Source organism: Theobroma cacao, chromosome 2, assembly GCF_000208745.1.
Source record: "Theobroma cacao cultivar B97-61/B2 chromosome 2, Criollo_cocoa_genome_V2, whole genome shotgun sequence".
NCBI classification, from domain to species: Eukaryota; Viridiplantae; Streptophyta; class Magnoliopsida; order Malvales; family Malvaceae; genus Theobroma; species Theobroma cacao.
The window spans coordinates 17,397,477-17,419,733 of record NC_030851.1 but is presented as its reverse complement, the minus strand read 5'-3'; the positions used below and the strand labels follow the sequence as shown (position 1 = coordinate 17,419,733).

At 34.4% G+C, this 22,257-nt stretch overlaps 1 long non-coding RNA gene across 1 annotated transcript in view; it reads right to left on the bottom strand.

Annotated features, from left to right (window-relative positions):
• Positions 1-265, bottom strand: part of LOC108660812 — an 11,382-nt gene extending 11,117 nt beyond the window's left edge. Inside the window, exon 1 of the long non-coding RNA XR_001926504.1 lies at positions 236-265. This is a non-coding gene — a long non-coding RNA (uncharacterized LOC108660812). The remainder of the gene's footprint in view (positions 1-235) is intronic.

Sequence of the window (22,257 nt, the reverse complement as noted above, 5' to 3'; positions counted from 1 at the left end):
GCCAATGATGAACTCATGAGGAATATGTGAATTTCAAGCTTAATTCTTACACTTAACACCATAAACAACTAAAAACATCCATATATCTTAAAAATCTATCTAAATCATCATCAAATTCTCTCTCCTAGGGTTTGATCAGCACACCATCCTTCATGATATCTTGTAATTCAACCATGAAAAATGCAAAATAATGCATAGGAAAGGTAAATCATAAGTCAAAATCAAGAAATTTTACCTTTGATTGCTTGATTACTTGAAATCCACAAATTTTCTCTTGAATTTTCACCCTAGGGTTCTTGTTCTTTCTTTTCTTCCTTTGTTCTTGCTTTGGCCGGCCATATGAAGAGAAATGGGCTGATTTTGTGCTGATTTTTAAGCTAAATAATAAATGGATGAAAATTTGACACATGTCACCATTCCATTGGTCCATGTGTCATACTTACCCATTAAGCAATCTCTCTCCACCACTTAAATTTTCTCAATTATCCATGATAATATTGGGTAAAATCTATGTGCTGGAGAAGTGTTGGGTGGTGTAAAATTATAATTTTGCCCCTGGGATGCCAAAATGACTATTTTACCCCTAGGGTGGCAAAATGACTATTTTACCCTTATGCTCGGAAAAATGTCAAAATTAAAATTCTTCACTTCTCAAACTCATATTATGTTCTAAATAGTCAATTTTGATCAAAAACTTCTTTCAACATTCCAATTTTAACCTCGAGTGGCAAAATGACCATTTTACCCCTAGGTCATGAAAATTCCAATTTGACTCCAAATCGGTTCTTGAACTCTGAATCACCATTTTAAGTTATTTTGGGGTTTTAAAATTCTCAATTTCATCTTAAAATCTCTATTTGGACTAGTTCAAGGCTTAATTCAACTTAATTGTACCATTTGGTACAATACTGTTCTTTAACGATTTTCAAGGTACCCAAGTAAGTAAACATGCATTCTTATGTAGGAATGACATAATAAACATATTGTTGAGCTGGGCTTGACATGATGACATTAGTTGTGCGTGATGTGGGGGTGCACACGATGATGATGATATATGCCATGTGCGCTATGTGGAGGGAGCACATGATGGCATTAGTTGTGCGCGATGTGGGGGTGCACACGATGACTTTGGCTATGTGCGATGCAGAGTGCACATGAGCTGGATAAGGTGGTGGTTGTATACATGCTTGTATATATATATATGCTATAAATATGTTTTTATATGCTATAGAAGAGGTTATGAAAATAATATGTGCTTGTATTGAATGTTGAAAAATTGATTATTGTCAAATGTGTTCAATTTGATTTTCGTTGTATCAGTAACAGATTTTTAATACAGCAAAAATCCCCTTAATTCCACTTGCCCTGAATTTCGTTGTAGTGAAATTCCATTTTCACCGCGGTGAGAAATTTTCGGGTGTGGCAGACACTATTCTTGCCGCAACAAAATTCCAATTTCACCATGACGAGAAACTTTTGTGTGTGTACGACAGACACTATTCTTGCTGCAGTGAAATTCCATTTTTGTAGCGGCAAGAAACTTTCTATTTTGTGTGGATATTTGCAGTAATTTTCACCTTCTAACTTCATGGTTGATCATGGATTTTTTTTTTAATATTAAAGGACTAAATAATCAAAGGCTAAATTATGGGGTTTTAACAAGAAATTAAACTAAATTGCATTTTTTTTAAAAAAAGTGCATCATGTTTTCTAAACTTTTCGTACTGCTTGCTTGTTCCCTTCTTATGTTCACTCACTGAGTTTATACTCACGTTTTTAAACTTCATGTTTTAGGTTTCTGAGTAAAAGGTGACTGGATCCTAAGACGAGGTGATCCTCCCTATCCATTGTTCGGTAGGTTTGCCATGATACTAAGTGTTAGCACCCATGCCCAAAATCACTTCGCTGATGGTCAAAATCTTTGAATGTGTACATGTAAACTGGATGTAATTTGCGAAGAATCGTTTGGTAAACTATTTATGTATATTATGATTGATGAATACCATTATGAATATAAGCTTGGATTTTATGAATTGATTTCAATGAAGTTATTATTTGAACATTATGAGTTATAGATCTTAAAAGGGAATATGGATGATAAATGGGCTAATGTACAGGTTTATATAGGAAGGCTTGCTAGGGCCTAGTGGGCTATGCTTATTGGGCCCTTGTGTCGGTCATGGCCTAGATATTGGGCTATGACATCTCTCTTCAAGCCTTCCCACTAATACATTTCCCTTAAGTAATGATACGTCTTAGTGGTGTTTGGATGTACTACATATGCCACCATATGGGCCTCATTTAATATCTTTAATCTCATATCATCAATATCTAACACATATACTCTAGATCCACACCTAAGCAATCCATTAATGCCTTTAATGAATAACTGTGTTTTCTTTCCTTGAGGATCTTCTAATGCCTTAATCACAAAATCATCCTTGCCTTGGGCTTCCTTGATGCGATCCATCAATATTGGTTTCACTCTAAAATGGGCTAATAATGCTATTGTATCATTGATCTCAAATCGTACACCTATATCGCTCAAGTCCTGCATGCTTTGCACCAATGATCTTCGATCAACTGAGATATAGGGTCAACTCCCCATAGATTTTCGACTCAAGGCAACTGCCACAACATTGACCTTGTCAAGATGATACAATATGGTGCAATAATAATCCTTAAGCAACTCCATCCATCGACGTTGCCTAAGGTTGAGATCCTTTTGCTCAAAAATATACTTGAGACTCCTGTATAGATCTCACAAGTCTTAGCATATAAATAATGTCTCCATATCTTTGAGGCAAAAACTATGGCTACCATCTCCAAATCATGTGTGGGGTAAGTCTTCTTACGTCCCTTGAGATGTCTATACACATATGCAATCACATTACCATATTCCATTAACACACATCCAAGTTCTAGTCGTGATGCGTCATAGTAAACTGTATAACCCCTTGTACCACATGACTAACTTAACATTGGAGCTGTGGTAAGACAAGTCTTGAGCTTCTCGAAGTTCTCCTCATATGCATTTAACCTTATGAACTTGACACGTTTTTGTGCCAATGTAGTCATAGGAGTGGTGATTTTAGAGAAATTTTTAACGAACCTACGGTAGTAGCTAGCCAATCCTAAAAAACTACGGGTCTTTGTCACTGGTGTTGGCTTTGGCCACTTTTCCATTGCCTTTACCTTCTTGGGGTCTACTTGCATTCCGTCTTTAGATACAAGGTGACCCAATAAGCTTACACTATCAAGCCAAAACTCACAATTGGAGAACTTGGCATACAATTGGTGCTCCCTCAATGTTTGTAGTACAATCCTTAAATATTACTCATGTTTCTCTCAACTCCTCAAGTATATCAATATATCGTTGATGAACACTACCACATGCTTATCCAAGTATGGTCTAAACACGTTGTTCATCATATCCATAAAAGCTACAAAGACATTAATTAAACCAAAACATAACCCAAAAATTGTAATGGCCTTACCTTTTGTGAAAAACAATCTTGGGGTATGTCCCCATCTTTAATCCTCAACTGGTGGAAACTTGATCACAAGTCAATCTTAAAGAAACACTTGGCCCCTTGCAACTAATCAAATAAATCCTTTATGCATGGGAGAGGATACTTATTCTTGATAGTCATTTTGTTCAATTGCATGTAGTTGATACAAAGTGCAAAGCCCAACCTTATAAAATACTTGTCATGACATACATGTGATGGATAACATGTTTACATACTATGAGAGCCCCGAAAAATAAAAAAAAAGTCGATATTGTATCTAAAGGTACAATAAAGTTGATCTAAGCCTCGAATTAGGTCAAATAGGGATTTTAAGGTGAAATTCAAAATTTTACAGTTCAGGAATGACTTAAAATGGTGATTCGAAGTTCGAGGATAAATTCAGAGTCAAATAGGAATTTTCACTATCTAGGGCTAAAATGGTAAATTTGCCACCTCGAGGGCAAATCGATAAATTTTCACCCCTGACACTTGTCAAGACTAAGGGATTTTATACATCATAGAAATAGATAAATATGAGAAAATGTGTGGTGGAGAATTAAAGAATTAAAAGATAAATATTTAAAGTGTGGACCAATCACAAAGTGCCACGTGTCAAGCTTTATTATCTTATTATTAAGCTATAAAAATCAGCATAGAATCAGCCCATTCTCACCATAAGGGTCGGCCAAGCAAGAAAACAAGAGAGGAAAGAAAGAAAATAAGGAAAACAAACCCTAGCCAAGAAAAATTCAAGAGAAAGTGTGAAAATCCAAGGAATTAAGCAAGGTAAAGTGAAAATTCTTTATTTTTACTTGAGATTTACAATACCCATGCTTTATTTTTTTATTTCTATGGTTGAGAAGCATGATTTCCATAGTGAATAAGTGGTAGGCTGAATGGGTATGATGAGAGAAATGATGTTGAAATTGTTTGATTTTAAGTTATGTTAGTGATTAAGGTTAGTTTAGCATATTTAGAAGCAAAACAATAAGAAAAGAATCCATTTTCCCCGTGAATCTTCATTGGCTGAATCTTCCTTGATGTGTGTGGGTGATGGATTGTTATTATTTCAAGAGAAATGGCTTAGAAAATGATGAATAATGGTGAGAAAATTAAGTAGGAAAAATCACGATGTTAGTGCACTGTAATGGCTGAATTTTTCCATGAAGAAATGGGAGGGTTTTGATGCTGAAATTGGTGTTATTTGAGTAATGTTTAGTGAATTGAGGTATTAGAAAAGAAATGGCGTAATTTGGGATTAAATTGGATGCGTTAGTAATTTAATTTGGTGATAGGCCGAATTAGGTCAACATAGCGTTTAAGCGGTTGATCGAGCATTCCACGCATTCATTTAGATTTAGAGGGCCTGAAATAGTTTATGACAAATTGACACAAATTATTGAATTTTGTGTCATGTGTGATGTATAGGTGATGAGCTATTTGATAAGAATAAAAATATTACACCAAAGACCAGGACTAGGAGTATTTCTACTCTTAATACAGTGAGTAGCCTTATTATCTTCTTAATTATCTAAAGTAGTTTTTATCTGATTTTGTGATTTTATGGAAAATGAGTTAAACGGTAAATCCTTATGTTTTATAAGTAAAATGTGTTTAAATAAAATGATTTTATAAACTGTCTTGAAATTGAATTATGGTTTTGAAAATAGAGTAATTGGAGACCACTTGATGTGTTGTAAAATTATGGTTTTAAATTGAATGTCTTATGACAATATATGAGCATGAATGGCTAAACTGATTTTTGGTGTTAGAATTATTTGTACTGTGTATTCAGCCTTGAGAGGCTAGGTTGCGATAAATTACCATGTCATGCAGATAAAGATTTTATAAATCAGGTGGTAGATAAAATAATCCATAATTTCTGCAGTGGAGGTTCTGTGGACCAGCCTAAGAGAAGGGGCACAAAATCAGATATACTTTACCTCGATCGGAGAGTCGTGTGGAGGGTGTCTCTGGAGCTAAAGATTTGAGTACACTTCACGTGCACCACCGCGTGAGAGTGAGACTTAGCCAACGCCAAGGCATGGCTAGATTTTCAAATGTAAAAATATGTTCACGTGTGTACTACACTGAATAGCCTTGGTGGTCTCGATCAGATGCCTAAGCCAACGCATCCTCAGGAATGATATTGGCAGGAGCCAAGTTTTGTGAAATACATAAGACAAGTTGATTATTTGAGTAAATTAATTATTGATGTTATGAAAAACATACTGAAATGGGATATCTTACTTGTCTCCATTTACTCAACTTTAGATGGTTTAGATGGTATCTGTTTACTCACTAGGATTTTATAGTCTCACCACCCTCAATTCCCCACATTTCAGCTCGGGATAGTCGGTAGATAGCCGATTGCATCAAGGACTTCAATTAGCCTTACATCGACAAAATTGTAGGTTCACAGACTCGCACCTTATTGGTTAGTTGAGGGCCCACGTGTCACTGTAAAAGTAATTTTATACTTCAGTTATCTGCTTTAAAGTACGTATGAATATATTTAGCTTTTACATTACAGAAATTAATTACGAATTTCTCTATAAATATTGTTTTTTTAAAAATAGAATATTTTATTAAATATTATTATTTTATTCAAACAATTATAATTTCATTTCAAATAATTATTTTAGACATCTAAATTTACTTTAAATTATGAAACATGTGTTTTTCACCCACACACCATGTTTTTGACGAGTTTCAATATTTTCAAAGAAAAATGACGAAAATGCCCCTCTGAGCCAGAAAATAATATTATATTGTTTTAATTTGGAAACAACTTATAATTTCTTGAAATGCGAGATTTAATAACTGTCGCTCACCGGGGAGATGCGGAAGCTGATGCTAAGCCTTGCGGGATTCCAATCGACATTTCGGGTAATGGGTGCCTATAGGGACGTCGCGGTGATTGTCATGGGCCCGATGGGAGTTCCGGGTCATGACATAAAGTCTCATTGAACCATCCTTTTTCTTCACGAACAATACGAGTGCACCCCATGTTGAGGCACTAAGACAAATTAAACCCTTGTCCAACAAATCCTTTATCTGGTCCTTAAGCTCCTCAAGCTCTTCTGGTGCCATCGATAAGGCTATATAGATATCAGGTTGGTGTCATACATGAAGTCTATATAAAACTCTATTTCCCTTTTTGGAGGTAATCTGGGTAACTTTTTTGGAAACACATCAACATAATCTCCCACAATTGACACATCTGATACAATACTGACTTCCATTTAGGTATCCAGAACCATTGCCAAAAATCCTTGGCATCCATGTCTCATCAAATGACCAATAGTCATGACTAAAATAACACTACTCAATGCTATGCTATAATCCCTTTGAATATAGAATGGTGTCTTTTTAGGGTATTCGAACTTCACTCTCTTGTGGTGACAATCCATACTAGCATAATTAGGAGATAACCAATCCATCCTAAGAATCATATCTAAATCAAGCATATCTAACAACACTAAATTTGCTTGGGTGTCCTTCTCCTCAACTCGAACCACACAAGCTTTATACTCATGTTCTGCCATAAATACCTCCCTCAAAGGTGTGGTTACCACTACACTTTGCTCCTTTTTGAAGCACTATATACCCAACTTATATGTAAAATATAGGGAAACAAATGAATATGTAGCACCAAAATCATACAGTACACGTGCATCAATAGAACAAATGGGTAGAAAACTTGAAACAATTGCGTTAGATGCTTGTACATCCTGTAGGGTTAATGCATAAACTTTAGCTTGTCCACGATCAGTTATACCCTAAGATCCAAATCTTGATGCTCTACCTTGATAAGCATTATTGATGCCTTGACCCTAGGTCCTTCAGCCTTTGATAAGTTGTATAGCAATGGGAGTAGGTGCTAAGGTTGGTTGGGTAGATCCTTATGATTATTGACCCTTAAGAAAATTCCTAGCAATGTGTTCGAGCAACCCACATGTAAAACAAAAGATTTCATCCTTATTACACTATCCTTGGTGCCTCCCGTTGCAAGTAGGGCATTATGAAATGAGTTGTTTATCATAGCCTGAAGTTTGCTTTTTGGGAGGTCTACCATCTCTCTTATCACTTATAGTTTCACCACCACCAGCATCACTCCCTTGATGGGATGTTTATGCATGTAACACCCCGTACCCTCGTATAGAAGCCAATACGACCTTATCTATAGGACGAGTGTCAATTGATACTAATTTCAGTGCCAAAGAGCAGTGACAGGTGAAAAAAATATTTTGGAATAAGATATTTCGTACCCAAGAAAATAATATTAAAATAACAAGCTTAGTCTAAGATAATTGTAACGACCCTCTTCCCGATCGTTACCGGTGTCTGAGACTTATGAGAGAACCTGTCAAATCCCGAACAAGACTTAATTGAGATTCTTGTTAATTAAATTGAACTTTTTAATACATATATTAAAAGACTAGGATTCCATATAACGTTTCGCCCTGTGGTGACTATTAAAATTTTATTGAATTATACAAAATACGATCGTTTACTTAAATAGTATAAGAAGCTTTAATTAAAATTCAACAATTAGATAACAATATCCAATTCTAACAAGCTTCAAGATACATTCAAACATCACACTTAGATTGCATTACACGACCTCAAAGTTTTTCGGTGATACAATTTTGATAAACTAATCATTTTTATAATTCTGACCATTTTACACAACATGACCTCTATGTAGCGGAGCGACTCAGAGTGGAAGTCTAAGAAATGCCATTACCTACGTTGCAATGAGTCAAATGTGCTGAGACAATACACGTAAGCTAATCACTTATTTGCAAAAAGGGGAAGTTAAGGGGGTGAGTCTCATAGACTCAGTGATCATCGGCTCCGTGAGCAGGGCGTACATGGGAAATAAGCCAGGGATTGAAAATTTGAATATTAAAAACATATGAATATATAAACAAATTTAAACTCAAATGGAACATTTGTGCCTTACATATAAACCTAAGAATTGTGATGTAAAATAATCATTTCAAGCAATATATGAAAACCAGTGCAATTAAAAGATTTCTACCGCCAAAATCATTTAATGTCCTTTACTTAAAATTGAACTAACATAAGCACGCACGCCCCCATAAAATCAAGCAATGTCAATGCTTATACACAAGCATATAAACGAACTCATCCTCGAGGTATTAAACACAAAATCATCATATAAATAAAAGAGCTGCGAAAAAACCTATATTTCTCACGATGTGAAAGATTTTGTGTTTAAAAACCCAAAAAGACATCACTCTCGAGTAGGTAATCGTAATAATCAACCAGTGGACCCATTTCCACGTAATAACATCTGGGAGGCCCTCCTCCATGGCAATCTCGATGATGTTGGCCGATATCAAAGAAATCATGTGGTCGCAACCACGTATATCAACTCATTGCCTAGCCACGTATATCAACCCATAGCTTTGCCATGTATGTATAGCACAGATCGTGGCCTAGCCACATCTAACAGCTCGTCGACAACCCAAAAGTTCTCTAGTTAGAGCTCACTTGTTCACAAGGGTCACACTATCCCAATGTGACATTTGGCCTACTCTCGAATCTCCCAGTTTGACAAAACTGTTTATCACCAAATTGGGTTTTCAAAAGTTTATTTTAAGTCTATTTCCAAAATACCAATCACGGTGATGTTAGAAATCCATTTGTAAGAATTCATGGTGTAAAACCCTTGCATGAGGTTTAAATATTAAATCAAGCATGGTGAACATAAAGTTTATTCATGAATGCACATCACAAAAACAAGTAAAGCACGTTTTGACATAAACCATGGTAAAGAGCTTGTTTCCTGATTTTTAAAACCCTTTACATATATAGCTTACACATATATATATATACAAAACATTTCTAAAAACATGGCATTTACAAGTGCCTAGCATTCTACCAACATATGCTATCCACAATTGCAAGTACAATCTTATTGCAAATCAATTTAGAAATCACCTACCGGAGCTAACAACTCATGCTATCCGTAATTGCATTTAAAGAAAACCAGCAACATTTATTAATCATTATATAATTTATGGAACTTTTGCAATAGACACCCCTTACTCACCTCACAATGGCAGGGCGCTACTTCACCATTGATTTGGGTACGTCTCTAGCTAATTTTTACTTGTCGCTCACCCGTCACCTCCTTTGTACACCACTATGGAAATCCTTCCTCACTTATACACTTCCTAGCAGCAAATTAAACTTAATATACTTAGCGAACATCACCACAATTCAGCTCATATTTGCTGCTCAATATACCATATTCTTAGTTCCCTTTATTTTCAAGAATCCTTCATAATAGTCGACCTCTCTCATTATGTCTACTTCCGTATTTATATTTAATTGTACACATATATGGGTAACACCTTAATCAATGAATCTTTAATCTAATTTCACATTTTTCACCCTTATCATTCACAATAATTTCACATGAAATCTATAAACTTTCAACTAACCAATTCCAATATAACATAGTATACCCACATTGCATGCTTACCTATCGATTTTTACCTTGAATTCCACATGCAACTCACTAACTCCTCACATCCTCGATTAGTATTGCTACCACAAGTACAAATAATCAATACACATTTTTATTTTTCCTTTCCACTTATGATCTCAAGTTTAAAATCGCTTACCCATCATTTGTCTTGCTTTAAATCACCATACTTCTAAGATTAAGCCACATGCATGCACCCGGTTCTTTGAATCCTTGAAGATGCTTGCTACCACAAGCATAATCTCACATCACAATCGGTTCACAAGGCATGCATTCAAGCAGAATGACAGCTTTTACCTTTCTTACCTTAGAATCACTAAGCCGAACCACCAATTTCTCCTTCAAGCTTCAACAATGGCGCATGGGAGAAAACCTTTCGATTTTTTTTTCCAACTTCTCCAAGGTCGAACCTTTTTCTATCTTTTCTTCGTTCTTCTCTCTTCTTTCTCTTTCCTTCTTTATCCTTTCTTTATTCTTTTTGCTTTCGAAACCGATTCTCTTTCTTTTTCCTCTCAAAGGCACGGTTTTCCCAAGCCTTTCCTCATCATTTTTTTCTTCTATTATTCCTTATCTCTCATTGGACTAATTTGTCAGCCACTCAATTTTCATCCACCAATTTTCTCCCTTGTTCATTGGCCCAATATCTATCTCCATTTTCCTTCTCCATCAGCCACCTTCACTACCTCATCCTTTCTTTCTTCATTCTTTATTTCATGCACCACCTTATTCATCCAATCATATTTCATGCACAACCTTTACTTTATATTTTATTTGGTCATTCATTAAACTATTCAAGACACATGTATCCCACATTTTTCTTTCCTCATTTGGCTACTTAGTGCACCAATCTTATTACATGCAATAGGATTTATTCTTATTCTTCCTTTTACTTCACATGGTGGGGGTCTCACATGTTCCCCACTAACTTTTTTCTTTTCTTATGCAATAATTTGCATGTAATAGTGAATCCACATGCACATTTCATTATCCCACATATCCTTTTTATCTCAATTAATTCTCCATGTCTCCATTCCTTCCAAACTCACATGTACTATTATTAATACTTAAATCACTGAAATCTCACTCATTAAAATAATATTCTAGAATCAATAAAATAATATTTTATTCATTAAATCATCAAAATTATATTATAAGTCCCCCACTTAAGTTCATTGCTTAAATTATGTGAGTTTGTCCATCACTCAAAATAGAAATATCTCAATATTTTTTTTAATAATATTTTATTAATAAAATATTATTAAATTTTAAAATTTTCCATTTGGCTTTTGGGTTCCAAAACATTTTAATTTATCTCGGTTTAGCTCCATCACTCCTTTTTACTCCATAAAGACGACCTTAATAAAATATTATTATTTTATTACGTATGAAATATTTTATTCCAAAATATTTTGTTCCTCTTTCACCACTCCTAAACTCTTGAATTGACCTCTATTGGTCTTAATCTTGTTCTTAAAGTCGTATTAACCACCATTTTAGGTCACAGGCTATTACAATAATTTGCTTAATTTAATATCGGTAAAGATAAATAAGAAACAAATCCCCAGCAACAGTGCCAAAAACTTGTCTGTTTAATACACGCAAGTGCACGAGACCATGCAAGTAATATAGAGGAAAGTCGAGTATCGTTTCCCACAGAGATTTGTACTTATTTTTCACTGAGTATCAAACTTAGAACAAATTAGTCTTATCCAAGCACTTGATTTCAAATATTTAATTAAACTAAAACTAATTAATTAACTAAATAATTAAAGAATAGTAAAATATCATTAAGAGAAATATTTACTCCAAACCTAAGATTATGGTGTTTTTTAAAACTTCATCTGAATTGAATCATTCTCCTTGACTTAGATTAATGGAATAGATGGCTAACCTAGAATCCATGTTATATACATCTCTATGTCGAGATCATGCACACATACCTTTTCGAATTAATCCCATATGTCTATGCAAATTAGTTAGAAAAAGTTCAATACATTTGTTTTCTAATTTGGCTACCTAGGGTATTTTGGTATATGTCTACCCTAAACACGAAGCTAACACCTAACCCCAAAATGAATTGAATAAAACGCTATCCAAAATAATGGTTTATTCTAAACTTTTTCTGTCGAGTTCCATTTAGAGACCCAATACATTTCAACTAGTGATCAAGCTATGAAAAGCAATAAGTGCAAAATTAAATAAAGCATGCTATTTCCATTAATACCTAGCAAGGAAAAATCAAATATTCAAACTACATAATGAAATAACCCATAATCTTAGAAAACAAAATTAGTTCATCATTGTTTCATAGCAAACATGGTTACATCATGAGAAAAGATCATTTCTACAACAAAATAACAAGAAATGAATGAAGAGTAAGAAATATCAAAGCCTCTTTCTATTCTTGATCTCTGATTGTCGTCGATTTCTTCTAGTTTCTCTCATTGGAGAGCCTTTTTTTTCTCTCAAAAACTGTCGTTTATTGCCTCCTTAAACCTTCTCTCTCAATAACTAAAATAGACCTATTTATAGCCTTCAAAAAATTCTAAAAACTCATTTCCCAATTGGCTGCAAACTAGTAATCCGCATCAGAGCGCTGCAGTTTTGCTCCATGGGCCTTGCAACACTTCTACCTTACATAATTTTTTTTGTTTATTCCTATCCGACGTTGTGGCCCTCTTCCTTGGGCACTGCAATGCTGGACTCTCGAGAAATTGTATGGATGATGCTGCTTCTCCTGGGCGCTGAGGCCTTGAGCTCTACAAGGCTGCGGCGCTGCTCCTCCTTGTGCTGCCTTGGTGCAGACTACTACAGTGACTATTATTGCGACGTGATTTTCTCTTACTTCAAGAGTGATTTGAGTCAAATGATAAACCTAAAGGTTGTAGGTTTGCCTTTTATATTTTCAATGGTTTAAGAATCACTTTTATTGATGTCACGACCCAAATTTTGGGTCATGATCGGCGCATGGGCCCAATGGATGTAGTTCACTAAGCCCAAGCAAGCCTATTAATATGACCTGTTCATCATTCCATCAAAGTTGCTAAGTCACAATTCATAACTTTGAATCAAAATAATACTAAGTATTGCCAACTCATAGTGGCATACCAATCAAAGTGTACATATATTGTCTAAACATATATTTTAATAATTTACATTAGTTTGTCTATACACAACAAAAGAGTACTCGACTTCCAGCGGAGAGACCTAGGCGACGTATAGCTATTGAATGCCGAGATACCTACCAAAGAGACGAATCTACGAGGGGACCTCAACCTAGTTATCGACTGCCTCCTAATCTGAAAACATGAAGTTGAAAACGGTAAGTATAAACCCAGTGAGTGAACATAAGAAGGGAACAAGCAATCAATAGAAGAATTTGAAAATCATGATGCACTTGTTTCAAAACAATGCAATTTAGTTTCATTCTCATTAAAACCCCTCATTAAACCCTTAAATGGTTAATCACTTGATAATGATGAATCCACACATAATAAAGAAATTGAAGAATGAAAGCTTCGGTGATACACAAGAAAGTCAAATGAAACAAAGGGTCCTCGCTGCAGCGGAAAGGCATTCTCGCTGCAGTGAAGTTTGGGCTTAAGTTATTAGTTGAACGAGGGTTTCTCAATTGACCGAGGGTTTCTCTCTAAAATTCCTGATTTCTAACTTTATTAAATAAACCCCTAAATGTTGGGAGTCCATGATCAGCTATGGTGTAATTGAAATGGGAAAATATGGCAAAACCAGCAAGATAGCATAATGGACAGAAAGTTTCTCGCTGTAGCGAGATTCTCTCTCACTGCAGCAAAATTCAAGTGGCCAAAACAAAATGTTTCTCGTTGCAACAAGAAGCTCCAAAAATTTTCTCGCCGCAGCGAGAACTAGGTCAGGCAGACCCCTCAAACCCGAGAGTTTCTCACTGCAGCGAGAAACAAGGCACCAAAAAAAAGTTTCTATTCTCTCAAGAAAAAGGTCATCTTGCTGAAATGACAAAATCAACATGAAACACTTAAAAATTCCCAAGGTTCAGCATTCCAAATTTTCATATGCATTACAATCATAATCCATATTCATGAACTTTTATTTCATAAACATATATATACATATATACATAGAAAACACCAATACCACCATTGTCTCACCTAGCTCATGTGCATCCCCCCACATCGTGCACATAGCCAGGGTCATCGTGTGCATCCCCCCACATCGTGCTCAATTAGTGCCATCGTGCGCATCCCTCCACATCGTGCTCAATTAGTGTCATCGTGCGCATCCCCCCATATCGTGCTCATGGGCACTTTCATCATCCAACTCCCTCACCACTGTCATCACCAGCATGTGCATCCCCCCACATCGTGCACACGTACGATTATCATTATCACACAATATCAACCATCCATGCACAACATATATATATATATATATATATATATATATATATATATATATATATATATACTAATATACACCAACACAATGTAATAGTGCATGAATCCATAACAGCCACAAGTCACAACATAGAGACAATTTATCAAAGGCTTGTTCCCAAGGCACCCGTTTTTAAGAAAAGTTGGATAAAATCATTCAAAGGTTTTGTGCAAATACATTCACATTCCCAAAACAATTTTGAAATGCAAGTTCACTCACCGGTATTTTGTTGAACCTTTAGTTGACTCTAACTTCCCTAATGGTCCAAACGGGATGACGGGGCTTCGTTGGAACCTATCATCACGTTAACATCACAATTTAATCAATTCCAATACTCATAAATTCTAAAAGCTATCTCTTAACTAGCTTTCAATTGCCATTTAAATGGCTATCTATTTTCACTATCCTAATCACTCCAAAGTGAATGAACAACCTCAACAATAAAACAACTCACAATTCCAATTGTTAGCCATTATCAACCACTAAAGAAATTTAACCTTATCTTATACTCACCTTGGTAGCTTGAAATTGAAATTCTTTCCAATAATTTTCAAGCTATTGTAGAAGCTCCTTATTTCTCTCTTTAAAATCTTAGCTAGTGAGAGAAAGTATTAGTTTAAGACTTTGGAGGGTTTTTAAAGTGAGAGGGTGAAAAAGCACAAGGGTTCTATGCAAAAGTGCACAAAAGCTTGAAAATTAGAGCTATTTTGAGAGAGGTTATGGAGGTTTCATATCAAGCTTCCATGGAGGATGAAAGCAACGTGAGATGATAAGGAAAAAGAAGAAGAAGAAGCTGCTAGAGAAAGAAGAAGTTGCTGGAGAATGAAGAAGCTGCTGGAAGAAAAAGATATTTATAGCTCAAGCTTATCCACTCCACTTAAATTACCAAAATGTCCTCAACAAGTTAGCTTATTCTCCTCCAATCCTTTATGCAATCTTTTTACTCTTTTCACATTGAAACAAAGTCCATAATGGTTTAGAAATGCTCGGGTTCGCAAAAACTTAAAAATTTTAACCCGAGGTAAAAAATGACTATTTTGCCCCTACCTCGAGAATCATCATTATTTTTTATTTCTTTCGCCATTTTACCCGTATTTCATCATTCATTTATGCCTTAGGCCTACTTAGGCCTTAATATTGTTTAAAACTTACTTTTAGGGGTTTACTAAAAAAATGACGAAACTACCCCTAGCTCGTGTTGTTGCGTCTATGCCTAGTTACGAGCCTATAGAGGTCGAGGTCTCACAATTGAATCTCCGTAGCTTGAGTTATGCCCAAATTACCATAATGTGTTCATTGAAAATTTGCACTTTGTGTCTAGTGCATAGTTCATCACCATTTAACTTTATGTATTTGGAAACCTACAAACACAAGGACTAAATAAGTATTGGTTTAAAATAGGTCTTTCAACATGAAAATGATCTAGAATTACTTGAACTAAACAAAGTTAACATGCTTTAAACTAATAAAATAAAAACATAAAAACTGTCTAAAAACTACTTCAAACACAAGGACTTGGCTACATTAACATCTCAAAATGTGGCTAAATAACTCTATATAATATAGTTATCACACCCCAAACTTAAAATTTTGGTAGTCCTCGAGGAAAAACTAAAATAAAATTGAGATGGCATAATTGAAAACGTCAACCAAGAAGATTGTACTAATCCATTAATCACTTTTAATTTTCTCATAAATTGTCTTGTTTTCCCAACTCACAACAAAGCATCAATATTGTTTTAGTTTACATTTCATTTCAATGCAAGCTTATGTTTGGATGAATTTTTTGAGTGTGTGAAATCCTTTACAAAGAGTACCATGCACTTCGAATAAGATTATGCTCATACAGATTTCAAATTAGTTAGAATTTCATAAGTTTACTTTTCACCTATCTCTCCACTAATGTAGGCTAACACTTAATTATGGATCGTTAGGACTTTATTCAGCTTGTAATATAAGGCTAGGTAAGGGTGGGATATAGGATATAATGAAGCTCAAATCACCTTATAATTATTCTAGGACCTGTATAGCTTTACTTCTCTTCACCAAGTATACCTTTCTCTTTCCCTTCACTTTTCATTCATCAAACATTTATTTTTTTTTTAAATTTTTCTCAAATCAACACCCTAAACTTGTTTCTTTCAATGATAGTGGGATGAATGCGTTACATTGAATTTCGAATTTTTCTCCACTTCATCTTTTCCATTTTTTCATCAAATAATTCAACATATATTTCCTAAAACAATGTACATGCTTAGGAGTGAGGGTTGTAGAGTTGAAAAATTATTTACAAGCCAAGCTACTTATATGGATGACAAAGAAAAAAGAAACAATTTTTGGCTCAAAAGGGGTATATTAGGGATAAAATATAATTAGGTTAGCTTGAAAGGGTCAATCAATCCAAAGGTGGCCTAAGTCATTTCCTTAATTAATTGTAGCCGAGGATTTTGCCTCAAGACAGTCAAACAAATTCTAAAACTCCAAACATAGTCTAAAAATTTGTGTTCACATAATCATTCTCTAAATGTACACAATGACTAAATATAAGAGATACGATGCTCAACTGTGGAATTTTCACCTTTCCAGAATGCAATACATCAAAATTCAACATACTACTTCAACTATATGGATAGTTTACTAAAAGTGACAAGAATAACAAGACAACTAAGTTTCAACATTGGATAGGTAAATTAATTTCATGGTGCATTGGCTTTAACTTCAATTCTTCAAAACATGCTGAAAATCTAACTAAGATTGAAATTTAAAAGCAAAAATGCAAAAAAAAATGTTTAAAAACTTAAACTCTTCCCCAAACTCAAGATTAACATTGTCTTCAATGTTATATAAAAAAAAGAAGAAAAGTAAAGCATACTCCCCTAGATAGCGGAGAACTTCTAGCCTTCCCTTCTTCTTCATCATTATAGTAATATTTGTTAGGAGAGTGAGGCCAACGAACAAGAACAGATGAAAAACAAATTAATAGAGAAAATATAAATAATAACAAAAATAAATAACATTAAATTTAAGGAAAAAGATTAAGAGTTTTGAAACTTGGGTTACCTCCCAAAAAGCGCTTCTTTATAGTCACTAGCTTGACTAATTCACCCCTTTCTTCAGTTTTTTACCCACAAAGTAAGGTTTGAAGTTTTGCCCATTGATCATGCCTACTTTAGTATCCTGACTAAAAATATCCATTATATCACACGATAGGCATTAATCACTATGAAAGGACCGGACCATTTTGATTTCTATTTCCTTGGAAAAAGATTGAGGAGTGATTTACGAAGAAAAGGTAGTAGAATATGCTCCCCATGCCATTGCTCAATTGTAAGATGTGGAGGTGGTAGCTATGACTTCAAAGTTGACTCTTGTTTCATTAGAGGTAATGGAGTAAGTTTTCCTTCTTCCACATCAATTGCTTTCGCTCTATAGTGAGTTTTGTAAAGGAAGAATATTTGGTTGAATTGAGCATATTAGACACTCCTTCTTCTTTTTCCTCAACTTCATTAACTTGAGCTTGCACTTTAGCTTTTTCTACCACTATTTCCAACTGAAAAAAAGGTAGTGATAGTGGGTTTTCCTTTGTCTCAATCTCTTGAGTTTGTTTATTAGGCTTCTCAACCACTGTTTTTTTCTCAACAAGCTTCACTTGAGTTTTAGCTTGTTTGCTACTACTTGTTACCTCAGTTCCACTAGTAAGGGTGACTGTTAAATAAGATTCCTTAGCTTATCTCTTATGATTAGCTTTAGTTTCAGTAAGAAAGGTACCTTGAGGCATATTGTTGATAGAATTTGCAAGTTGACCTAATTGAGTCTGAAGGTTTCTCAATGAAGCTACTTAATTATGAATGAGATAATCAAGCCTTGCCATGAATTGAATGGACATTTATTCCACATATGGTTTTATCTCAATCATGGGAGCTCTCTTTTGAGGTGGAAATCCAATTAGCATATTAGGCTTTGGAGCTGATAAAGATCTCTGATTGTTGTTCTAAGAAAAGTTTGGATGATTCCACCATCCAGAATTACAAGTGTTGGCATACAAGTTGTTTTGTTGCCAATTGAGATTCCTCATAAATTGAACTAATTTCCAATAATGGTTACTTGAATGCCCTTTTCTACAAAACTCACATGTCACAAATGGTCACTAAATGGCCTGAACTTCCAGAGTTTCAAACTTTTTGGACAAAGCAGCCACTTGAGCAGTCGGAGCATTATTATGTGGATGTATCAAAAAAACAAAAAAGAAAAAGATTGGTTTAAGATAATTTGTTTAATTTAATATTAGTAAAGATAAATAGGAAACAAATCCCTGACAACGGTACCAAAAGCTTATTGTCGGTTTAATACACGTAAATGCATGTGGCCATACAAGTAATATAAAGGTAAGTCAAGTATTGTTTCCCATAGAAATTTCTACCTATTTTTCACTAAGTATCAAATTTAGAACAAAGTAGTGTTATCCAAGCACTCGATTTCAAATGATTAATTAAGCTAAAACTAATTAATTAACTAAATGATTAAAGAATAACAAAATATCACTAAGAGAAATATTTACTCAAAACTTTGGATTATGGTGTTTTTCAAAACTTTGGATTATGGTGTTTTTCAAAACTTTATCTAAATTAATCATTCTCCTTGACTTAGATTAATGGAATACATGGCTAACCTAGAATTCCACATTATGTACACGTCTCTGTCGAGATCATGAACACATATGTTTTCGAATTAATCCCATATGTCTATGCAAATTAATTAGAAAAAGTTCATTATGTTCGTTTTCTAATTTGGTTACCTAAGGTATTTAGGTATATGTCTATTACCTAACTTCGAAGTGAATGGAACAAAGGCTATCCAAAACAATGCTTTATTCTAAACTCCCTTTGTCAAGTTTCATTTAGCGACCTAATATATTTCAATTGGTGATCAAACAGTGAAAAACAATAAGTGCAGAATTGAATAAATAGTGCAATTTCCATTAATACCAAGAAAGGAAAAATCAAATATTTAAACTACATAACGAAATAACCCATTATTCTAGAAAACAAAATTAGTTCATCATTGTTTTTACAATAGACATGATTAAATCAAGAGAAAAGATCATTTCTACTGCAAAATAACAAGAAGGGAATGAAGAGTAAAAAGTATTAAAGCCTTTTTCTATTCTTAATCTTCAATTCTCTTTGATTTCTTCTTGTTTCTCTCGTTGGAGACCCTTTTCTTTTCTCTCAAAAACTACCATTCATTGCCTCACTAAGCCTCCTCTCTTAGTCCCTAGAAAAAACCTATTTATAGCCTCCAAAAAACCCTAAAAACTCATTTCCTGATTGGATACGAATTAGTAATCCATGTTAGAGTGGAGCGGTTTTGTTCCATGGCCGTCGTGGCACTCTTCCTTGGGGGTTGTACTGCCAGAATCTCAGGAAATTGTATGGATGATGCTTCTTCTCCTGGAAACTGCGACCTTGAGCTCTACAAGGCCATGGCATTACTCCTCCTTGTGCTACCTTGGTACAGATTACTGCAATGCATCATCTTGCAATGTGAGTTTCTCCTACCTTAAGGCTGATCTGGGTAAAATGGTAAACATGAAAGTTGTAGGTATACCTCTTTTCATTCCAATGGTTCAAGATTCACATTGATTGAGTCTTTGTATCTTTAGTTATGTCTAAATTACTACAACATGTTCAGTGAAAGTCTAAATTGTAACACCTCGTGACCTAAATCGGTGGTTAATACGACTTTAAGAACAAGATTAAGACCGATAGAGGTCACTTTAAGAGTTTAGAAGTGGTGAAAGAGGATGAAAAATTTGAGAATTTAATAATATTTTATTAGTAAAATATTATTAAAATAATATTGATATATTTCTATTGTGAGTGATGGACAAACTCACATAATTTAAGCATTGAACTTAAGTGGGGGAGTTATAACATAATTTTGATGATTTGATGAATAAAATATTATTTTATTGATTCTAGAATATTAGTTTAATGAGTGAAATTTTAGTGATATAAGTATTAATAATAATATATGTGAGTTTGGAAGGAATGGAGACATGGAGAATTAATTGAGATAATGAGGATATGTGGTATAATAAGATGTGCATGTGGATTCACTATTACATGCAAATTATTGCATGCAAAATGGAAAAAGTTAGTGGGGAATATGTAGGACCCCCACCATGTGAAGTAAAAAGAAGAATAAGAATAAATCCAATTGCATGTAATAAGATTGGTGCATTAGGTGGCCAAATGAGGAAAGAAAAATGTGGGATGCATGTGTCTTGAATTGTTTAATGAATGACCAAATAAAATATAAAGTAAAGGTTATGAATGAAATATGATTGGATGAATAAGGTGGTGCATGAAATAAAGAATGAAGAAAAAAAGAATGAGGTAGTGAAGGTGGCTGATGGAGAAGAAAAATGGAGATAGATATTAAAACAATACACTAAAAGGAAGATTAGTGCATGAAAAACTATTGGATAGTGAAGTGGTCCAATATGAAGCATGAATGAGTAAAAGGTGGGAAATAACTAAAACAAAAGAGAAAAGACAAGGAAAACTTTGAGAACATTGGCAAAACTACACCTTTGAGAGAAAAGAAAGAGAATCGGTTTTAAAAGCAAAAAAAAAAGGAAGAAAGAAGAAAACCCAGGAGAAGGTTCAATTTTGGAGAAGTTGGAGAAAAATTGAAAGGTTTTCTCTCGTACACCATTGTTGAAGCTTAAAGGAGAAATTGGTGGTTCGGCTTAGTGATTCCAAGGTAAGGAAGGTAAAAGCTATCATTTTGCCTGAATGCATGCCTTGTGAACTAGTTGTGATGTGGAATTATGCTTGTGGTAGCAAGGATCTTCAAGGATTCAAAAACGGGGTGCATGCATGTGGGTTAATCTTAGAAGTATGGTGATTTCAAGCAAGACAAATGATGGGTAAGTGTTTGTAACCTTGAGATCATAAGTGGAAAGGAAAAATAAAAATGTGTATTAATTATTTGTGCTTGTGGCAACAAGGGTGACCGAGGATGTGAGGAGTTAGTGAGTTGCATGTGGAATTCAAGGTAAAAATCAAAAGGTAAGTATGCAATGTGGGTATACTATGTTACATTGGAATTGGTTAGTTGAAAGTTTATAGACTTCATGTTAAATTATTGTGAATAATAAGGATGAAAAATGTGAAATTAGATTAAAGATTCATTGATTAAGGTGCTGCCTATATATGTGTACAATTAAGTATAAATACAAAAGTAGACATAATGAAAGAGGTCGATTATTGTGAAGGATTCTTGAAAATAAAGAGAACTAAGATTATGGTATATAGAGTAGCGAATATGAGCCGAATTGTAGTGACGTTCACAAAGTACATTAAGTTTAAATTGCTGCTATGAAGTGTATAAGTGAGGAAGGATTGCTGTGGTGGTGTATCAGAGGAGGTGACGGATGACTGGCAAGTAAAATTAGCGAGAGACGCACCCGAATCAATGGCTAAATAACATCCCGCTATTGTGAGGTGAGTAGAGGGTGTTTATTTCAAAAGTTCCATAAACTATATAATGACATACATAGAATAAACATTGCTAGTTTTTTTAAATGCAATTGTGGATAGCATGAGTTGTTAACTTCGGTAGGTGATTTTTAAATGGATTTACAATCTGATTATATTGTTATTATGGAAAGCATAAGTTGGTAGAATGCTAGGCTCTTGTGAATGCCATGTTTTTAGAAACATTTTATATATATATATATAAAAGCTATATATGTAAAGGGTTTTGGAAACTGGGAAACAAGCT